Source organism: Macaca nemestrina, chromosome 12 (assembly GCF_043159975.1).
Source record: "Macaca nemestrina isolate mMacNem1 chromosome 12, mMacNem.hap1, whole genome shotgun sequence".
NCBI classification, from domain to species: Eukaryota; Metazoa; Chordata; class Mammalia; order Primates; family Cercopithecidae; genus Macaca; species Macaca nemestrina.
The window spans coordinates 53,452,517-53,474,578 of record NC_092136.1 but is presented as its reverse complement, the minus strand read 5'-3'; the positions used below and the strand labels follow the sequence as shown (position 1 = coordinate 53,474,578).

Here is a 22,062-nt window from a genome sequence, read left to right as displayed (position 1 = left end):
TTCTTTTTTGTTGTTGATACTTGTTTGACTGCTTTGAACAAACTGTGATCCTACCATCCCTATTGTTGATCAACTTTGTTTTTCTTTTTTCCTAAAAAGCCTTTTTATTTTCTTATTTAACTTTTATTTTGAAACATTAGTTTTCAAGTAATATATTATTTCTCTTCAGTAGTACCTTAATCAACCAGCTATATGGATTAACAAGAGATTTTATTTTCAGCCAGGTTCAGGATAAGCATGGACAGGCTGAAGTATAACTCTTAAACATGCATAACAAATTAATAAACTATTAAACTTTTAAATAAATTAAATAGATTATTTAATAAACTATTAAAAATGTATAACACATTAAATTTTATGATGTGTGACATAAGGGTGTATTATGTCACACATCATAAAATTTAATGTGTTATGCATTTTTTGATAATATATTTGCATGGTTCAAAATCAAAGGGTACAAAAGGTTCAAAATAAAAAGTCCTCTTTCCCTTCCTTGTCCCTGAGCAATCCAGGTCCTATACTGGTGATAGACATTGTCATCAGTTTCTTAGGCATTCCTGCAGACAGAATTTATGAATGTAAGAGCAAATTTACATATTATATTTTTTCTTTTTTTAACACAAATGATAGCACGGCAGCATGCTGTGTGCACTCTTTTTGAACTTTTCATTTTATTTTGGAGCTTATTCCATATTAGTACATAAAGCACTTTCTTCTTTGTTTTATAGCTGTACAGTATCCCACTGTGTAGATGTAACATAATTGATGTAGCCAGCCCCCTGTGATGCAAAGTTTAAGTAATTTCAAATCTTTGGCTATTGCAAACAGTGGTACAACAATTAACTGAGAACTTAGGCCATTAAGTACATGTGTGAATTTATCTCTAGGATAAATTCTTAGAAGTGGAAATACTGGAGCAAAGGATATGTGAATCGGGGATTTTGATAGATACTGTTAACTTGTCCTTCATCACAGTGTGCTTGTTCACATTCCCAGCAGCAAAGTATGAGAACTAGATCTCTACATTTGCACTAACTGGTATGTTACTGATCTGATGGTGAAATATAGATCTCAGAGTGGTTTGAATTTCATTTTTTGTTTAACAAGGTGATTGAACATCTTTTTATATGTTGAGGAGCCATTTGCGTCTTCTTTTCTGTGACCAGTTGATTCCATCCTTTGTCCAGTTTTCTAATGGTTTGTTGGTTTTTTCTTAATAATATGTACAGATTCTTTATCAAAAGGGAAATTTAGCCCTTTTTTGTAATGATGCAAATTACAAATATTTTTTTACCAGTTTCTTGTTTGTGCTTGACTTTATTTATAGTGGCTTTTCTTGCGTAAAATTTCTAACTTCATATAGTAGTTTGAAACATTTTTATTATATGGCTTCTGGGTTTTATATAGTAGTTAGAAAGAGCGTCTTCCAAGTTTGTAGAAGAAATTTCTCACAGTTTCTTCTAGTCTTCTTGATTATTTTCAATATTTTAACATTTAAGTATTTACATCAATAAATTTTCCTAGTATAAAATGTGAGCTATAGATTCAGCCTTACTTTTTATATGTTTCCCTGGCTATCCTAAAAAATTAGTGAATAATCTCTCTTTTCCTCTCTTATGTGAGATGACACATTTATCACATATAAGATTCCTGAACTTGGACTTATTTCCACACCATCTATTATATTCAATTTAGTTGTCTTTTATGTATCAATACCACACTGTTTTAAATATCTAATTTTATGTATTTACATATTTTTTTATTTTAGGTATTTTACTATCTGGTAGGAAGAGTATTCCCATTATTGATTTTCTTTTTCTAAAATTTCCTGACTCTTCTTGCTTGTTTGATATTCTATATGAAGTTAGTATAGGCTTGTCTATCTATCAAAAAAAAGTCCTGTGAATACTCTTACGGGATTGAGTTAAATGTATAAGTAACTTGGCAAGAACTTACAAAATTATGGTATGAGTTATCTTTCCATTTGTTCATGTCTTTTTTGTGACCCTCAGGAATATTGTACACTTTAGAGCATATAGATCTAGCATAATCATTAATTTTATTAATAGATATATTAGTTTTTGTTGCTATCGTCAATAAGATATTTTCCAGTTTATCTTTCTACTGTTGTTTGTATATATGAAAGTTATTGATTTTTGTGTAGTAATTTTGTACTTATCGGTTTTATTACATTCTCTTTGTTGTAAAAGTTTTTCAATGGATTCCCCTGAGTTCCCCCATATATACAATCATAACAACTGCAAATTATACCTTTACTTTTTGCTTTTAGATTGTATACCTCTTATTTATCTTGTCTCGCTGGTTTCTTTTGTTTCTAGAATCTCCAGAACAATGTTAAATAACAGTAGTGATAATTAGTTCCTTAATATATTCCTACTCATAATGAGAATGCTGCTGGTATTTTTCCCATTTAAGCATGATAACTGGCTTCTGGATTGACTGAGATATATTTTATCATTTTGAGGAAATAGCAATCTAGTTCTATTTTGGTGAGAATATTTTTAATCACAGATGGATGTTGAATTTTGTCAAATGTCTTTTCAGCATCTTTTGAGATGTCTGATTTTTCCCTCCTTAATTTGATTAATATTATGAATTATACAGTAGATTTATGGATATTGAACCATCCTTGCATTGCTGAGATAAATACCACTTGGTCATGATGTGTTATTACTTTGTCTTATTACTTTACATGATGTCTTATTACTTTTTGATTATGTTTGATAATTTATTTAACATTTTGCATTAAATTCATAGGTAATATTGGCCTACAGTTCATTGATATCACATTTATATGATTTCTGTATGTGCTAATTACAATAAGTTAGGGTAAATGTATTTTCCTGCTTTGATTAGCATGGAGAGCCACATTCATTTATATTCATCAGAAAATAGTATGACTTCCTTGCCTTGGAACAGACTGGGAATGTACAGAATGGAATTAGCTTGGAGTTAGTCAGCTCTGGAAGTAGTGCCTGCAACCTCTCTTAGAAGAGTTTTGTGTTTCTCTCAAGTGTTCTTAGATCAGTATCCTAAGAAAGTAAAGATTTTACCTAACCTATCAGATTAGACCCATCAGTCTTTTTTTTTAATTTCCTTGCTCAGTCCACCAAACACACACTCACATATATGCACTGACACTGTTGCCTCCACATTGAACTTGGGAGTGCATACTTCCATGCAATGGAGAGAGAAAACAGTATCATGCTCATTCAAATTGAAGTACCTAAAAGTTATTATCATTTGAATAAGAGCCAGGCTGAAATTAACTTGTTTGTATTTTTACAAGACAACTTTCCAATTAAATTAATGGTGTACATAAACTTATCAGCGTATTTGAATGACTTGGAGTCATAAACTAATTTCAGGTACTTATCAGTGGTCATTTTATAGAAACAATTTTAATGCTAGTTATCATTCTTGTGTATAATTAAAGAACATGCCCTGAGAACCTTCTTTAATTTTTTGCATAAACATTTTTATTGCAGTATTACGTGCATACAGTAACATCTGCAAATGTTAAGCCTACAGCTGATGAATTTTTGGAAAGTGCGCATTTGTGTAATTTTCTCTGAGATCAAGCTATAGAATGTTATCAGCACCCAAAAGACTCCCTCATGTTTTCTCCCCATTATATGCCCTGCCCAACAAAGGTACTTATCATCTGCCTCTTATCATCTTAGATTACTCTTGCAGTTTTTGTTTTGTTTTGTTTTACTTTACAAAAATTGAATCATTCAGTAATGTGGTAGGCAGAATTCTAAAAGGACCCCATGCTTCCTGCTCCCTAGTGTGCTTGCTGTGTAGAATCTAGTCCTCTGGACTGGGCACAGTGGCTCACAAATTTAATCCCAGCACTTTGGGAGACTGAGGCAGGTGGATCACCTGAGGTCAGGAGTTCAAGACCAGCCTGGCAAACATGGCAAAAATCTGTCTCTACTAAAATTACAAAAATTATCTGGGCATGGTGGCAGGCGCTGTAATCCCAGCTACTCAGGAGGCTGAGGCAGGAGAATTGATTGAACCCAGGAGGCAGAATTTGCAGTGAACTGAGATCACACCATTGCACTCCAGCCTGGGCAACAAGAGCAAAACTTCATCTCAAAAAAAAAAAAAATCTAGTCCTCTGGAATATGGTGGGAACATAAATATGATGGATTTCATTTCATCCCATGATGAAGTTAGGGGATTATGCAAATATAATTAAGCCCCAAAACAATTCACTTTGAGTTAATCAAAAGAGAGATTGTCCTGGGTAGGCCTAAGTCAATCAGGTGAGCCCTTAACAAGGACTTCCTGAAGTCAGAGACTGGATTCATAGCTTGAGAGAGATATGTTCCTCCTGGCCTTGAAGAAGTAGTAAATTTGCCATGGTATGGGAGGGCCTATGAACAAGAGGCCTCTAGGAGCTGAGACTGACCTCCAGCTGACAAGCAGCAAGAAAACAGACCCTGTACCCTCCAACCACTAGGAACCGAATTCTGCCAACAAACTGAATGTGCTTGGAAGAGGACCCTGAGATATAGATGAGACCTGCAGCCCAGCTGACACTTTAATTGCAGCCTTGTAAGACCCTGAGCAAAGGGCCTCATTGAGCCATGCCTGGACTTCCAACCTACAGAACTGTAAGATAATAAAAGGGTGTTGTTGTAAACCTGCCAAACTGGTGGGAATTGGTTCCACAACAATAGAAAAACCCATACAAGTATATACTCTTTTGTACCTGACTTCTTTCATTAAACATTCTGTATTAGTCCGTTTTCACACTGCTGATAAAGACATACCTGAGACTGGGAAGAAAATGAAGTTTAATTGGACTTACAGTTCCACATGGCTGCGGAGGCCTCAGAATCATGGCAGGAGGCAAAAGGCACTTCTTACGTGGCAATGGCAAGAGAAAATGAGGAAGATGAAAAAGTGTAAACCCCTAATAAAACCATCAGATCTCATGAGACTTATTCACTATCACGAGAATAGCACAGGAAAAACTGGCCCCCATGATTCAATTACCCATCCCTGGGTCCTTCCCACAACACATGGGAATTCTGGGAGATACAATTCAAGTTGCGATTTGGGTGGGTACACAGCCAAACCATATCACATTCTTTGGTGGGTATTTATCCATGTTGTTATGTGCAGAAGTGGCTTGTTCTTTTCCATTGCTCCATTTTATTCCATTGTATGACTATGTGCCTTCTGTTTTTGGGTATTGAGGTTGTTTTCAGTTGTTTTGATTGTGAATAATGCTGCTTTGAGCACTCTTATATGTGCGTATTTTTGGTGCACATATGTACTTGTGTCTGTTGAGTATTGCCAAAGATAAATAAAGCTAGACACTGGTTAAAACGGTAAGGGCAGATTTTAATCAGTAACATGCTATTGCAATAAGGTAGAGGTTCCAGTGTAAACTGAGCTCAACTTCAATTTCTACAGAAGCGACTGAGTGTTTTATAGGGAGAAGGAGGGCGTAAGGAGGTGGTCAGGGCTCAGTAGAGTCAGGGAAGTGAAAAATCACAAAGGGCTGGTCAGTGGCCATGCGGATTAGGCCAGCTGCATCTGTTAGCTGGCAGTTAACAAAGTCAGAATTCTGTCTTTCCACAGAGACTGGGAGACAGTGGCCCTATCCTTCCTGATGATTACATTTCAAAGGAATGGCTTATCAGGTCCTTGAGAAAGACACTCCTGAGTTGTAGGAGATAATGCATATGTCTCAAAGGGACAGAGGAAGGATTCACAGTTGTAAGCTTTTTATTTAATAAATGTTCTGAGAACGAGTGACAGTGGTGCCTGTCATCACGTGTTGGCTAAAACAAGCAGTCCATTATTTTGGCAACCTTAAGTTTTCTTAGGCAGGCACTTCAAGGGAGGTTATGGCCATCTTAGTGATTGGATCTTGAGCTTTCAGAAACTATGTTAGTGTTTGTTTAAGCCTTTTAATGTGGAGAGACAAGGGATGGACAAAATCACTTATGTCGAGAGTCTGTTCTTTTCATAGGCCAAGGTGAGGCCTAGTTAAGAAGAGGATCAGAGGAGCCTGGCTCGGGTTTGGTTAAGAAAATAACATTAGCATATACCTGGGGGTGGAATTGCTACGTCATAGGGTAGGTATGTATGATAGTTTTAGTAGATACTATCAAACAGTTTTGCAAAGTGATTGTACCAATGTATATACTCTCAGCAAGGAATGAGAGCTCCCCTTGCTCCACATCCTTGTCAACACTTGATAGTCTCCACTTTGTTTTGTTTTGCTGATATTGCTATTATTACAGGTGTACAGTGGTATCTCATTATGGTGTTAATTTACATTTACCTGATAATGATTTTGTATAACTTTTCACATGCTTATTTAGATATTCTTCTGTATGAAGTCTCTAGTGAAGTCTTTTGCCCATACTTTTATTGTGTTGTCTTCTACTCTTTGGCTCCCTTTTTCACTCTCTAATGATGTCTTTGAATAAACAGAAGTACTTTTTTTTTAAGAGACGGTGTCTCTAATAAAAGCCTGGGAATGCAGTGGCACAATCATAATGCACAGAAGCCTCAAACTTTTGGCTTCAAGCAATCCCCCACTCTGACCTCCCAAGTAGCAGGGATTACAGGCAATGCCATTGCACCCAGCGAGAAGTATTTATCTAAATAAAGCCAAACTTACCAATACTTCCTGTATTAGTTCTTACACTGCTATGAAGAAATACCTGACACTGGATAATTTATAAAGGAAAGCAATTTAATCGAATCACAGTTCCACATTGCCAGGGAGGCCTCAGGAAATTTACAATCATGGTGGAAAGCACCTCTTCACAAGGCAGCAGGACAGAGTGGGTGCAAGTAGGGGAAATGCCAGACGCTTATAAAACCATCAGGTCTGTGAGACTCACTCATTATCACAAAAACAGCATGAGGGAAACTGCCTCCATGATTCAATTACCTCCACCAGGTCCCACCCTTGATACGTGGGGATTATGGAGATTACAATTCAAGGTGAGATTTGGGTGGGGACATGGAGCCAAACAATATCACTTTCCTTTATTGCTGTTGATGTTTGCATCCTGTTTATGAAATCTTTCCCTACTCCAAGGTCATGTAAGTTGTTCTCTCTTACTTTCTAGAACTGTGCTGTCCAAATATAGTAGCCACTATTTCATACTTGAGTTGTAACTAGTGTGAATGAGAAACTGAATTTTTAATTTTTAAAATTTTAATTAATTTAAATTTAAAAACTGAAGCAGTGTAAAATGGTTTTCTATTAAACACAACTTTAGTAGGGTTACATTTCACTTTAACCATTTAAATGTATCATCTGAACAGAGACATACTGTAAGTGTAAAATATGCATCAGATTCTGAAGACTTAGTATGAATGAAATAATGTAAAACATCTCACTAATCATTCTTGGCTCAGTGCAGTGGCTTATGCCAAATGATGTTGCATAACTTTTCACATGCTTATTTAGATATTCTTCTGTAAGAAGTCTCTATTGAAGTCTTTTGCCCATGCTTTTATTGTGTTATTAGCCCTTTCATCATTGATTTGTAATCTGTATAGATTCTGGATATAAGTCCTTTGTCAGATATATGCACTTTGAGAGGCTGAGGAAAAGGATTGCTTGAGTCCAGGAGTTCAAGACCAGTCTGGGCAACATAGGGAAACCCTGTCTCTGTAAAAACTAAAAACATTAGCCAGACATGTTGACACATGCTCATAGTCCCACCTACTCGGCAGGTGGGAGGATCACTTAAGACCAGGAGGTTGAGGTTCAGTGAGCCACGATTGCACCACTGCACTCCAGCCTGGGCAAGAGATCAATACTGGTCACAAACCAATAAACAAATAAATAAATAAAACAAGTTGAAATAATAAGATTTTTGAAATTGGGGGTAAATAAAATATATTAAAATTAATTTTATTTTTTAAATATTTTTAATGTGGCTATTATAAAATTTTAAATTATATGCATGACTTGTATTATAATTCTATTGGACGACACTGTTACAGAAGCCTTATTATTTTTCCTTTCACAGTCATATCTATGATGAAACTAGGATAGATTTTTGGATATTCTGTGAGGTTAGGTTAAAGTTTACTTTCTTCCATGTTGTTATCCAATCAATTAAGCAGCATTTATTTAAAAGGCCATTCTTAAGCAAGGCATGTGGCTCACACCTGTCATCCCAGCACTTTGGGAGGCTGAGGCAGGCAGATCACCTGAGGTCGACAGTTTGAGACCAGCCTGACCAATGTGGAGAAATCCCATCTCTACTAAAAATACAAAACAAATTAGCCAGGCATGGTGGTGCATGCCTGTAATCCCAGCTACTTAGGAGGCTGAGGCAGGAGAATCACTTGAATTCAGGAGGCCGAGGTTGTGGTGAGCCAAGACTGCGCCATTGCTCTCCAGCCTGGGCAACAAGAGTGAAACTCTGTCTCAAAAAGAAAAAAAAAAAGAAAACACACACACACACACACACACACACACACACACACACACACAGAGAGAGAAAAAAAAAGTAATTCTCCTCCCACTATATTACAGTGACAGTTTTGTTACAAATTAGGCAGCCTGTTTTGGGGCCTTGTTTTCTGTTTCACTGGTTGGTTTGTCTGACCTTGTTCCCGAATCACACTGTTTTCATTATGTGGTTTTATAATAAATCATCGTAGTCTAGAGTAAATCCTTCATTTTGTCCTTCTTCAACATTGCCTTAGTATTATTAGCCTTTTGCATTGCCATGTGACTTATGGAATGAATTCATCAATTTCTACAACATTTGCTGGGAATTTGAATGGGATTGTATTCAATCTATAGCTAAATTTGGGGAGAATTAACATCTTTGCAATACAGTAGTTTCCCCCTTATTTGCAGGGGGTACGTTCCAAGACCCCCAGTGGATACCTGAAACCATGGATAATACTGTATTAGTGCATTCTCACACTGCTATTAAATATACTACCCAAGACTGGGTAACTTATGAAGGAAAAAAGGTTTAATTGACTCACAGTTCCGCATGGCTGGGGAGGCCTCAGGAAACATACGATCATGGCAGAAAGGGAGGCAGGCACATCTTACATGGTGGCAGGCAAGAGAAAGCATGTGTGAGAAGCAAAGTGGGAAGAGCCCCTTAAATAACTATCAGATCTCGTGAGAATTCACTATCATGAGAACAGCATAGGGGAGACCACTCCCATAATCCAATCACTTCCTTCTCTCAATATGGGATTACAGATCCTTCCTTCGACACTTGGAGATTAGAATTCGAGATGAGATTTGGGTGGGAACACAGAGCCAAACCATATCATTGTATTTACTACACTTTTTTATTGTACAGACATACCTATGATAAAATTTAACTTATAAATTACCACAGTAAGAAATTAACAACTAATGATAGAATCATTACAACAATATACTGTAATAAAAGTTATGTGCCTGTGATCTAGCTCTCACAAAATATCTTACTGTAGTGTACGTGCCTATTTTTTGACCACAGTCAACTGTGGATAACTGAAACTGAGGAAAGTGAAACTGTGAACATGGGGTACTACTATAGCAAGTCTTCAAATCCATGGACATGATACATCCCTGAATTTATTGAGGTCTTCAATTTTCTTAATGTCTTGTAGTTGTGGAGACCTTGTACAATTTTCATTAGATATTTTCCCAGGCATGTGGGGTTTTTTAAATGCGGATTTAAGTGATATGGTTTTTAATTGATTAAAGACATTTGACAGCTTTAGAATATTGAGTCTTCCCATCTAAGAACACCCTATAGCCCTCTATTTAGTCAGATTTTAAAAAATTATTTACATTTTATAGTATTGTTCATAAAGATATTTTGCATTTCGGAAGGTTTATTTCTAGTCATTTTTCTTGCTTATAACACACAAAAGAAAAATACTCATAAATATAGAACTTTTCACAAATTGAACACATACATGTAATAGGAGCTAGATGAGGGCATGACATTACCAGAACCCCAAAAGTCATGTGTTTCTTTCAGTCACTAATCCCACACGGCTACCATCTACCATGAGGATAACTGCTGATTTCTAACAGTATTCATTAGGTAAATGTAACCTTTTCTTTCTGGTTTATTTGATTCAACATTGTTTTTATGAGATTTATCCTCATTGTTTCTTGTGGCCATATTATTCTCCTGGTAAACTATATTTCATTGTGGGAATATACTGTGATTTATCTGTCAGTTCTGTGATTGACTATATGGTCATTTAGGTAGGAAAACAATTGAATTCATCTACTCTACCAAACTCTAATTTGTTATTGAGGTATAATTTACATGCAATAAAATTTCCCCTTTTAAAGTGTCCAGTTCCGTGTGCTTTTACAATTGTACGTAGTAATGGAACTGCTTCCAAAATCAAAATAGACATTATTTTCACCATCCTAAATGGTTTTCTCATGCCTCTTTAGAATCAATCCCCTTTCCATATTCCCAGTCCCTGGAAAACACTGATTTGTTTTCTGTCTCAATAGTGTTGCCTTTCCTAGAATGTCATATAAATGGAATCATACAGTATGTTGTATTTTGTGTCTGGTTTCTTTCACTTAGCATAATGCTTTTGAGATTTATGCATGTTGTTGCCCATATCAGTAATCAATTTATTTTTATTGCTAGTAGGATTTCATTGTATGGATGTGCCATCATTTGTTTATCCATTTACCAATTGATAGACATGAGATGGGGTGTAGTTTTTGAACGCGAATAAAGCTTCTATGAACATTAATGTACAGGTCTTTGTGTAGAGACATGTTTTCATTTGCCCTAGCTAAGTTCCTAGCTATGGGCTTGTTTGGTCATTTGGTAAGTGCATATTGAATTTTATTTTTAAACTTGTCAATTGTTTTCCAAAGTGACATGCCATACAACCATGCACAAGAGTTTCGGTTACTGTACATCCACGTTAACACTTGACATTGTCAGACTTAAATTCTAGCCATTCTAATGCCTATAGTAGTATCTCATTGCAATTTTAATTTGCATTTCCCTAGAGACTAATGATGTTGAGCTTCTTTTAATGTATGAATTTTTTATTTGTCTATTTTTCGGTAAAGTAGCTTTCAAATCTTTTGCCCATTTTTAAATTGTGTTGTTTCTTAGTATTGAGTTTTAAGAGTTCTGCATATAAATCCTTTATCAGATATATGTTTGCAACATTCTCTCCTAGTTAGTGGATTGTTGTTTCATTTTCATTACACTATCTTTCAAAGAGCAGAACTTTTTACTACAATGAAGTCAAATTTATTGATTTTTTCTTTTATAATTTGGTTATAGTTAAGATATCTTTGCTAAACTCAAAGTCACTAAGAATTCCTCATATGTTTTCTCCCAAAAGTTTTATAGTTTCTAGACTTTAGGCTTCAGCATAATCTGACTCTAGATAATGTTTTACATTGCAACGAATGCAAAATTCTAGTTAATTTTTTATAGCGAATATAAGTCATGGGTTTTTGTTGTTGTTGTTGTTGTTTGCCCATATGTATCTAATTGCTTCAGTACCACTTGTTGAAAAGACTATTCTTTCCCCATTGAGTTACTTTGACACCTTTATATATAATCTATTGACCATATGTGTGTAGGTCTATCTCTGTACTCTCTAATCTGTTCCATTGATCTATATAATCATCCTCACACTAAAAGCACACTTCCTTGATTATTGCAGCTTTAGAGTAAGCCTTTCTTTTTCTTGTCTTGTCTTTGAAACAGAGCCTCACTCTGTTGCCCAAGCTGGAGTGCAGTGGCTTAATCATAGCTCACTACAGCCTCCAATTCCTGGGCTCAAGTGATCCTTCTGCCTCAGCCTCCTGAGTAGCTGGGACTGCAGGCACACACCAGCATGCCTGGCTAATTAAAAAACCATTTTTTTTTTTAATAGAGACAAGGTCTCACTATGTTGTCCGGGCTAGTCTTGAACTCTTGAGCTCAAGTGATCCTCCTACCTGGCTTCCCAAAGTGCTGGGATTATAGGTGTAAGCCACCATGCCCAGCTAGAATAAGTCTTGGAAACAGGTAGGGAAAGTCTTACAACTTTGTTTTTCTTAAAAATTAATATGGCTGTTCTAGGTCTTTTGTGTTTTCATATGAATTTTAGAATTAGTTTATCAATTTCTACCAAAGAAGCCTACTGGAATTTTGCTTGTAATTTATAGATCAATTTGGGATAAACTGACACCTGTTTGGTCTTTCAATCCATAAAAATGGTATATCTCTCAATTTATTTAGGTTTCTTTCGCTTTAATTTAGAATTTTTTTTTAGTTTTCAGTGTGTGGATTTTTCACACATATTAAATGTATCTTTTAAGTATTTCATCTTTTTGTTGCCATTGTAAATAAAATTGCTTTCTTAATTTTGCTTTTAAATTGTTTGTTATTAATATGTAGAAGCAAATTAACTTTATATTGACCTTACTAAACTCACTTATTATTGTAATAGCTTTTGAATAGAATTTAACAAGATGATCATGTTGTCTGCCAATAAAGACAGCCTGACATTTTCCTTTCCAGTTTGTATACCTTTTTTTCCATTCTCTTGCCTTATTGCACTGCCTAGGACCTTCTATACAGTGCCGAATAGAAGTAGTGATAGTGAACAGCATGGTCTTTTTTCCAGTATGAAAGAGATTGTATTTCACCATTGAGTATAATGTTTGCTACAGATTTCGTCAGTCCTTTATTAGATCAATAAAATTTCCTTCTATTCCTAGCTTGCTATGAGTTTTAATCATGAGTAATGATAAATGTAAGCAAATGCTTTTTCTGCATCTGTTGGATAATCATATGCTTTTGTTACTTTAGTTAATATGTGCTAAATGACATAATTTTATATGTAACATTTTTGTATTTTTAATCAACAAATCATAGTTTTATATGTGTTTGGGATACATGTGATATTTTGATGCATATATGTAATATGTCATGATCAGATCAGAGTAATTAAAATATCAATTACTTCAAACATTTATCTCTTCTTTGTCTTAGGAAACTTATAATTCTCTTCTAACTATTTTGAAATTTACTATAAATCATTGTTAACTATGATTTTCCCATTGTACTATCAAATATTATAACTTATTTCTTCTACTAATTGTATTTTGTACCCATTACCCAACTTCTCTTTAGCCTTCCCTCCCCACTTCCACTTCCCTGGTAACCACCGTTTACTCTCTATCTCCATGAGATCCGCTTTGTCATTTTTAGCTCCTGTATAAGTGATAACATGTGATATTTGTCTTTCTGTGCCTGGTTTATTTCACTTAACATAATGACCTTCAGTTTCATCCATGTTGATGCAAATGACAAGATTTTATTTTTTATGGCTGAATAATATTCCATTGTATAGATATATATGCCACATTTTCTTTATTCGTTCATCCATCAATGGACACTTAGGTTGACGCTGTATCTTGGCTATTCTGCTGCAATAAACATGGGAATGTAGCTGTCTCTTCAATATACTGATTTCCTTTCTTTGGGTTATATACTCAGCAGTAGGCCTGCTAGATCATATCGTAGTTCTGTTTTTAGTTTTTTGAGAAACTGCCATACTGTTTTTTTCATAATACTTTTACTACTCTACATTCCCACCAACAGTGTTTAAGTAAATGTTCCCCTTTCTCCACATCCTTGCCAGCATTTTTGATTTTTTGGTCTTTTTCATAATAGCCATTCTAACTGGGGTGAGATGATATCTTATCGTGGTTTGAATTTGCATTTCCCTGATGATTAGTGATATTGAGTATTTTTTCATACACTTGTTGGCCACTTGTGTGCCTTCTTTTAATAAATATCTATTCAGGTATTTTGCCCATTTTTTATTTGAATTATTTGTTTGTTTGTTTGTTTGTTTTTTGTATTGAGTTGTTTGAGTTTCTTATATATTCTGATTATTAATCCCTTTTCAGATGGATAGTTTGCAAACATTCTTTCTCATTCTTTAGGTTGTCTCTTCATTTTGTTAATTGTTTCCTTTGCTGTACATAGGCTCTTTTGTTTGATATAATCTCAATTACCTATTTTTGCTTTTGTTAGCTGTGCTTTTGAGGTCTTTCCCAGAAAAATCTTTGCCCAGACCAATGTCCTATAGCACTTCTCCAATGTTTTTGTCTAGTAGCTTCATAGTTTCAGGCCTTAAATTCAAGTCTTTAATTCACTTTGAGTTTATTTTTGTATATGGTGAATGGTAGGATCTAGTTTCATTCTTCTGCACATGAATATTGAGTTTTCCCAGCACCATTTATTGAAGAAACTATCTATTCCCCAATGTATGTTCTTGGCACCTTTGTTAAAATGAGTTGACTGTAAGTTTGTGGACTTATTTCTGGGTTCTCTATTCTGTTCCATTGGTCTATGTATCTGTTTTTATGCCAGTATCATGCTTCTGGTTACTATAGCTTTGTAATATAATTTGAAATCAAGTAATATGATGCCTCCAGCTTTGTTCTTTTTGCTCAGGAACACTTTAGCTATTTGGGGTCTTTTGTGGTTCTGTACAAATTTTAAGATTTTTTTTTTGTATTTCTGTGAAGAATGTCATTGGTATTTTGATAGGGGTTGCATTGAATCTGTAGATGGCTTTGGGTAGTATAGACATTTTAACAATATTCTTCCAATTCATGAGGATGGAACTTCTTTCCATGTTTTGGGTGTCCTCTTCAATTTCTTTCATCAGTGTTTTACAGTGTTTTTTGTAGGGATCTTTCACTTCTTTGGTTAAATTTATTCCTAGGTGGTTTTTTTTATTTGTTTGTAGCTGTTGTAAATGGGATTGCTTTCTTGATTTCTTTTTCAGAAAAGAATCTTGATTGGTTGCTCTTAGTGTATAGAAATGCTACTAATTTTTGTATATTGATTTTGTATCCTGCAAATTTACTAAGTTTATCAGTTCTCATAGGGTTTTTGTGTGGAGTCTTTCAGGTTTTCTAAATATAAAATCATGTAATCTGCAAATAAGGATTATTTGACTCCTTCTTTTCCAGTTTGGATGCCACCTATTTCTTTCTCTTGCCTAACTGCTCTGGCTAGGACTATCTAGGTTTTTGAATGTTAAATCATTATTGTGTTCCTGAAATAATCCCAGCTTGGTCATAATGTACTACCTTTTTATGTATCACTGTGTTGAATTTACTAATTATTTTTCAGAGTTTCACACCTGTGTTTATAAATGATGTTGGCTTAAATTTTTCTATTTATTTATTTATTTATTTATTGAGACAGAGTATTACTCTGTTGCCCAGGCTGGAGTGCAATGGCACGATCTTGACTCACTGCAACCTCCGCCTCTGGAATTCAAGAGATTCTCCTGCCTTAGCCTTCAGAGTAGCTGGGATTACAGGTACATGCCACCACACCCGGCTAATTTTTGTATTTTTCTTAGAGACAGCGTTTCACCATGTTAGCCAGGCTGATCTCAAACTTCTGACCTGCCTCAGCCTGATCCACCTGCCTCGGCCTCCCAAGGTGCTGGGATTACAGGCCTGAGGCACCACACCTGGGCAAATTTTTCTTTATATCTTTATCAGGTTTTGGTATTAAGCCTATGCTAGTCTTATAACACAGCTTGAGAGTGTCCTTTTTCTGTTCTCTGGAAGAGCTTTTTATTTTAATATTGGTGACATTTTTACTAAACATTTGGAAACAAATGAAGTCATATAACCTAGAACTGTTTTTGTGGAAGGTTTTTAATTATAAATTTAGTCCCTTTAATAGAGAACTAATCAAATTTTCTATTTCTTCTTGTGTTTATTTTGGCAAATTTTGTTTTTCAATGAATTTATTCAACCTAAATTTTTAAATTTATTATTATATAATAGTTTGTATAATAACTTCCTTTAATAATACTCTATAGCACTTTTCATCCCTAATGTTGGTAATTTTTGGTTTCTTCCCATTTTATTCTTAATAATTCTTAATCAATTTTGTATTTTTAGAGTCAGATTTTACTTTGTTAATTTTCTGTTTTATTTCTGCTTTATCTTTATTGTCTTTCATAATCTGTTCTTATCTTCATTATTTGCTTCCTTTTACGTTCTTTAGGTTCAATTGTGGTTCTTTTTCTAGCTTCTTGAAATGGATCTTAGAATATTTCTCAACTTTTTTTCTTTTTTTTGCATGATGTGTGCTTTATGTAAGGCTCTAAATTTCTCTCTAATTACTACTTTAACCACATCCCAGTCATTCTGTTATGACACACTTTTATCATCAGTCAGTTTAAATTTATTTATATTTCTTCTTTGATCCATAGGATGTTTAGAAAAATATTACTTAATTTTGTCAAGTCCAAGAGAAAACTTCCCCCCACCCTCTGAAAGGTTGCTGAAAATCACCAACAAAAGACAGTTTAACAAGAGAAAAGGCATACAAATTTATTTGATCATAGTTTTATGTGACATGAGAGTCTTCAGAATTCAGACCCAAAGATAGAGGGAAACTGTTCATTTTTATGCTTAGGTTCAACAAAATATGAATAGTCATGAAGAAATATAATTGGACAAAAAGAGTAAAATCTTATGCTAATAGACTGGGGAAACCCAGCAAGGCCTGTCTCTTCAGATCCTTCTTGGCCTCTCGGTACAGCATTCCTTCATTTGGGGTATGGGGCAGGATCTTCTCTGGAATAGGAGTCTTAAGATCTAGAGTCAAACAAGGCAAGTCAGATCATTTCTTTATGGCCAGTTTTTACACAGAAATGTGGGTAGAAAGTTAGAGTAATATTTTTAGATTGTATGTCTGGCTTTGAGGGAAAGGGGTTCTGGGAGTCTAGTTTCTATGGATAGCCGCAGGGAGAGAATGAGAGGCCAGGAGGGCAGGAGAAGGTCAGAGAAAGCTGCTTCTGAGACCCTACAATTTCTATGTTATTGTATTGATTTCTAGCTTAATTCCACTTTTATCCAAAGACATACTGTGTGTGTCTTAAGTCCTTTGAGATTTATTGATACTTGCTTTATAGCTTGACATATAATCAATTTAATAAATGTTTCTTATGTACTTCAAATAATACATATGTGTGTATGTACATAGATATTAATATATATTCTCTAGTTATTGGATGTGATATTCTATATTTGCTTATCAATTAGGTCAAATTTATTAATAGTGTTTAGTCATATCTTCTATATCCTTACTGATTTTTTTCTTTTATCTGGTTTCTTTTGTCACTTGCTAAGAGAGCTTTGTTTAAAATAACTAACAATGGTTGAGGGGCTTGACTGTTTCTCTTTTTGGTTCGATAAGTTTTTGCTTTATATAGTTTGAGGCTATGCTGTTAGGTATGTACACATTTATGATTGTTATAGTATACTTTTGAATTGATGCTTTGATAATCATTAAATGTCCCTTATTTTTGTTATCTTTCTGGCCTTAATGTCTCGGTCTGATTTTTTTTTTTTTTTTTTTGGATAGCTATACAAACTTTCTTTTGGTTTGTTTTTCACATGATATCCCTTTTTCCTTCTTTTTACTTTAATGTTACTGTATTATTATATTTAAAGTGTCTGTCTTATAAGCAACTTATAGTTTGGGTTTTTGAAAATGCAATTTGATGGTCTCTGTCTTTTATTGTGAATATTTAGTCTACTTACAGTTAACATAATTACTGATATATTTGGGTTTAAATCTATCAGTTTACTGTTTGTTTTTCATTTGTCTCATCTGACTTGTTCATTTTTTCTCTTTTCTTGCTTTATTTTTAATTAATCTGGTATTTTAAAATTCAATTTCTTCTCTTTTACTTATTGTTTATGTAATACATAGTATATAGTACCTGTAATTATGTATACTTTGTTCATTATTATTTTGACGGTTACCCAAGAGACTATAATGTTAATTGATAATTAAAATGAATCTATATTAAATTAATTCTCTTATCTCCTTCTGGATAACCTAAGACTTTAGAAAACTTTAAACTCCGTTTACCTTCTTTCAACTTTTGTGTGATTACTGTCATATATTTTAATTCAATACATCTTTTAAACCCATAGACATTATGATTATGGTTTGAAACAGTCCTGAATGTGCATGGATTCATGCACATTTTCTATTTTACTGGTTCTTCATCTTTTTCTGCATCACTATACTTTCATCTTAGATTGGTTTTCTTCTGCTTGGAGAACTCCCCGTGGCATTCCTTTTAGTGTGAGTATGCTGAGGATAATTCTGCCAGGTTTTGTTTGAAAACATTTCACTTTTGCCTTTGTTTTTAAAGGATATTTCTTTAGAATATAGACTGCAAGTTGTAGGCATTGTCTTTCATCATTTGATGATACATGCCATTGTTCGTAGCTTCCATTGTTTCTCTTCAAAGTCAACTGTCAGTCTTATTTTTACTACTTTGAAATTAATTCATATTTGTTAGCATCTTACAGTATGGTTAAATCATTGATTTTAAACCTTTCTTCTGTTCTAGTATAAACAATGTAAAGCAATGCATTTGCCTCTGGGCACTGCTTTAGCTGAATCCTACAAATTCTAATATGTTGTGTTTTCATTCCGTTCAAGTTCTTAATTTTCTTTGTAGTCTGGGTGACAGAGTGAGACTCTGTCTCAAAAATACATTGTTTTAATTTTATTTGTGATTTCTTTTTTTGACCTATGGGTTATTTAGAAGTGTGTTATTTAATTCTCAAATATTTTGTGGATATTCTAGAGTATCTTTCAGTTATTAATTTCTAATTTCTACTTTGTCTTGTGGTCAGATAACATGGTTTTTATTATTTCAATCTCCTTAGAACTTTATCAAGATTGTTTTAAAGTCCAGGATATAGTCTAACTTAGGAAATGTTTCCTGTGCCCTTTCAAATCATCTGTTGCTGTTTGGTGAAGTGTTCTATGATGTGAAATAGGTTAAGTTGTTTAATAGTGTATGCAAGTCACATACTTTTACTTTTGTGTACTTATTCTTTCAATTTCCAAGAGAAAAGAGTTAATACCCCTTAGCTATAATTTTTGAATTGCCTATTTTTCTTTTCAGTTTGGTTCATTTTTGCTTCATGTATTTTGGAGCTCTGTAATTAATTAATATTTAATTAAGCATGTCTACATTTTGTTTCTTTAATTAATCAAGTGCACACATATTTAAAATTGTTTCATTTTCTTAATAGGTTTACCTTTTATTATAGAATGTCCCTCTTTATCTTTGTTAATGTTCCTGGTCCCCAAGTTACTTTGATACAGTCACATGATCTTTCTTATTGATTTGAGTTATCACACTCTAGTTTTTTTAAATTTTTACTTTAATTTCTCTTTATATTTAAAACGAATTTATTATTGACAATATATAGCAAGTTCTTGCTTTTTTAAAATCCAGTCTGACAATATCTTTTTAGTTGCAATGCTTCAACTGTATATATTTAGTGAAAATGTTGACAGTAATTGTTTCGATCCATGAACATGAGATATCTTTTGATTTCTTTGTGTCTTCTTCAATTTCTTTTATTAATGTTTTATGATTTTCAATGTATAGGCCTTTCACCTCCTTGGTTAAATTTATTCCTAGGTGGGTTTTTTTTGAAGTTATTATAAATGAGATTTTTTTCATTCTTTTTCAGATAGTTTGTTGTTAGTGTATAGAAATGCTCCTAATTTTCCTATGTTAATTTTGTATACTGCAACTTTACTGATTTATTATAATATTTTTTTTGGTGGAGTTCTTGAGCACATTTATGATAGCTATTTCAAAATTCTCATCTGCTAATTCCATCATATCGGTCATTTCTGGGTCTGCTTTTATTGACGAATTTTTCTCTTGATTATCAGACCTGTCATGCTGTTTTACATATCTCGTAATTGTTTACCAGCTGCCAGACTTTGAATGTTACATTGTAGCATGTCTATATTTTCTTTAATTAAGGAATTAAATAGGCAATAAAGAATATTTGGCAGGCAGTAGGGTAACTTGCAGATGACTTGTTTTCCTTTCAAGCCTTGCTTTTATGCTTTGTTCAGGTGAATCTATAATAACCTTTACTCTAGGGCTAATTCATTCCCTGTAATTTTTCTGTGGTCTCTATCAATGCCTCAAATTTTTGTTCTACCCTGGCTAGGAAGAACTTGAACATCTCCCAGTCCTATAAAAGCTTTCAAGATTGTTTAGCCTACAACTTCCCAGCAACTATTTGCCTAGCCTCATAGAGTTTCTCTCTATGTATCTATAGTTTACTATAAGCAATAGACTCGAGGGGATTTCTATGCTTAGGTGTGAATTTCTTCTTTAAATAGCTCCCTCTTCTCCAATACTCTGCCCCACATATTCCAGCTGTTTCAGCCTGCCCAAACTCTCATCTGTCTTTTCAACTCAATGAATCTGTTATGCTTTATTTAGTTTCTTCTTACCTGTACTGTGATCTGGAAAGACCCTCTAAGCAGAAAGCTACTGTGATTGTAGGATTTTCCTCATTTGCTTCTGTTCTTGCCTTTATCACAGTTCTGCACTGCACTGCATAGTTGTCCAATGCCTGAAAATAGATGCTTCATGTATTTTGTCTTAATTTTCAGTGCTTTGTGTTGGGAGATGAATTCCAGAATCAGTCATTCTAACACAGCCAGAATGGAACAATGCTGCAAAGTCTTTAAGATTTTACAAATGAAAAGTATACTAGGCCAGGTGCGGTGGCTAACACTTACAATCCCAGCACTTTGGGAGGCCAAGGCAAGTGGATTACTGAAATCAGGAGTTCGAAACCAGCCTGGCCAACATGGCGAAACCCCATCTCTACTAAAAATACAAAAATTAGCTGGGCATGTTGGTGGGCGCCTGTATCCCAGCTGCTCAGGAGGCTGAGGCATGAGAATCACTTGAACCTGGGAGGCAGAGGTTGCAGTGAGCCCAGATCACGCCACTACACTCCAGCCTGGGTGACAGAGCAAGACTCCATCTCAAAAAAAGAAAAACAAAAAAGTACTAGAATGTTTGGTTCTGTGATGGAGAGGGTAACAAGAAAAAGACTCAGTGGCAACTATGTAACTTCTTTCTTGCCAGAAGTTTAAGAAATGCATTATCTTTGGAAGCATTTTCTCCTCACTTTCAAAAAGAAATTTCAATGGAAATATTTGTTTTTTGAAAGTTAGAAGAAGTTTCAACTTTAGGTTTATATTTCTTCCATAAAAAACGGATAACTAGGCAGTTTTCTAATGTTGCAGTATTGTTATGTTAGATCAGTGATGATGATCAAGTGGTTCCTGCTGCTCTTGCTGCTGCCAACCATAAGAACATTTACTTTGGCACTGCTAATATACCAGGCATTGTGCTAGGCACTTTACACTGATTATCTTCACCCTTCCACAACAATTCTGCAAGTTAGAAATAATGATCCTGAGAAACTCAAAGAGGTAAAATTATTTCCTCAAGGTCATATGCTAAGAAGTGAACACTCAGTGGCTGAATTACTCAGTGGTCATTTAGTGGCTAGAATTGGGAAACAATCTCAGCTCATCAATAGCAATGCTTCCTCCCGTTATTATACTGCTCTCTGATTCTATCTTTACCTTAGCTTTCCATCTGGCAAATTAAACTAGAAAACAGCAAACGCCCTCCCTAGAGAGATTATATTATTATATAGATGTTTTGCATTATTTTGCTTTGAATAACAACGTATGTAAATGTGCTCCTGGAGGCTAAAATACCCTTATTTTGTCAAACTTGGCCTCTCTCACTAGGGTGAATTGTTGAAAATTTTAGGGAGGAAAAGACAGGCTGGAGAGAATGTTAGTTGACTTGGAGATGCTTCTCCTTTCCTCCGACCCAACGCCTATTTCTATTCAGACATAAGCAGCCACAGCAAAGTAAAGATTAGTCAATTTCCTATCGTGGAGTCCTAGCTGGTCCTGATATTCAGTGATCAGAGTAAGTTAATCTAGCTATTACTCATCAACTCTGCATCATGTTGATGTGTAGGGGCAGATGTTCTTGCTGAGAAGAATAAAAGCCTCCTGTGGCACCTGGAACACCTTATCACACATGGTCTCTGGCCGCATCACAGAGTGATTCTAGTTAACCTGGGCACTTTGGTGCCTCTAACCATTTACCTCTTGT

The 22,062-nt window shown here is 34.6% G+C and overlaps 1 protein-coding gene across 19 annotated transcripts in view; it reads left to right on the top strand.

Annotated features, from left to right (window-relative positions):
- LOC105486894 (microtubule associated monooxygenase, calponin and LIM domain containing 2) overlaps positions 1-22,062 on the top strand; it is a 260,006-nt gene that overhangs the window by 202,519 nt on the left and 35,425 nt on the right. The gene's annotated exons all lie outside the window — the stretch shown is intronic.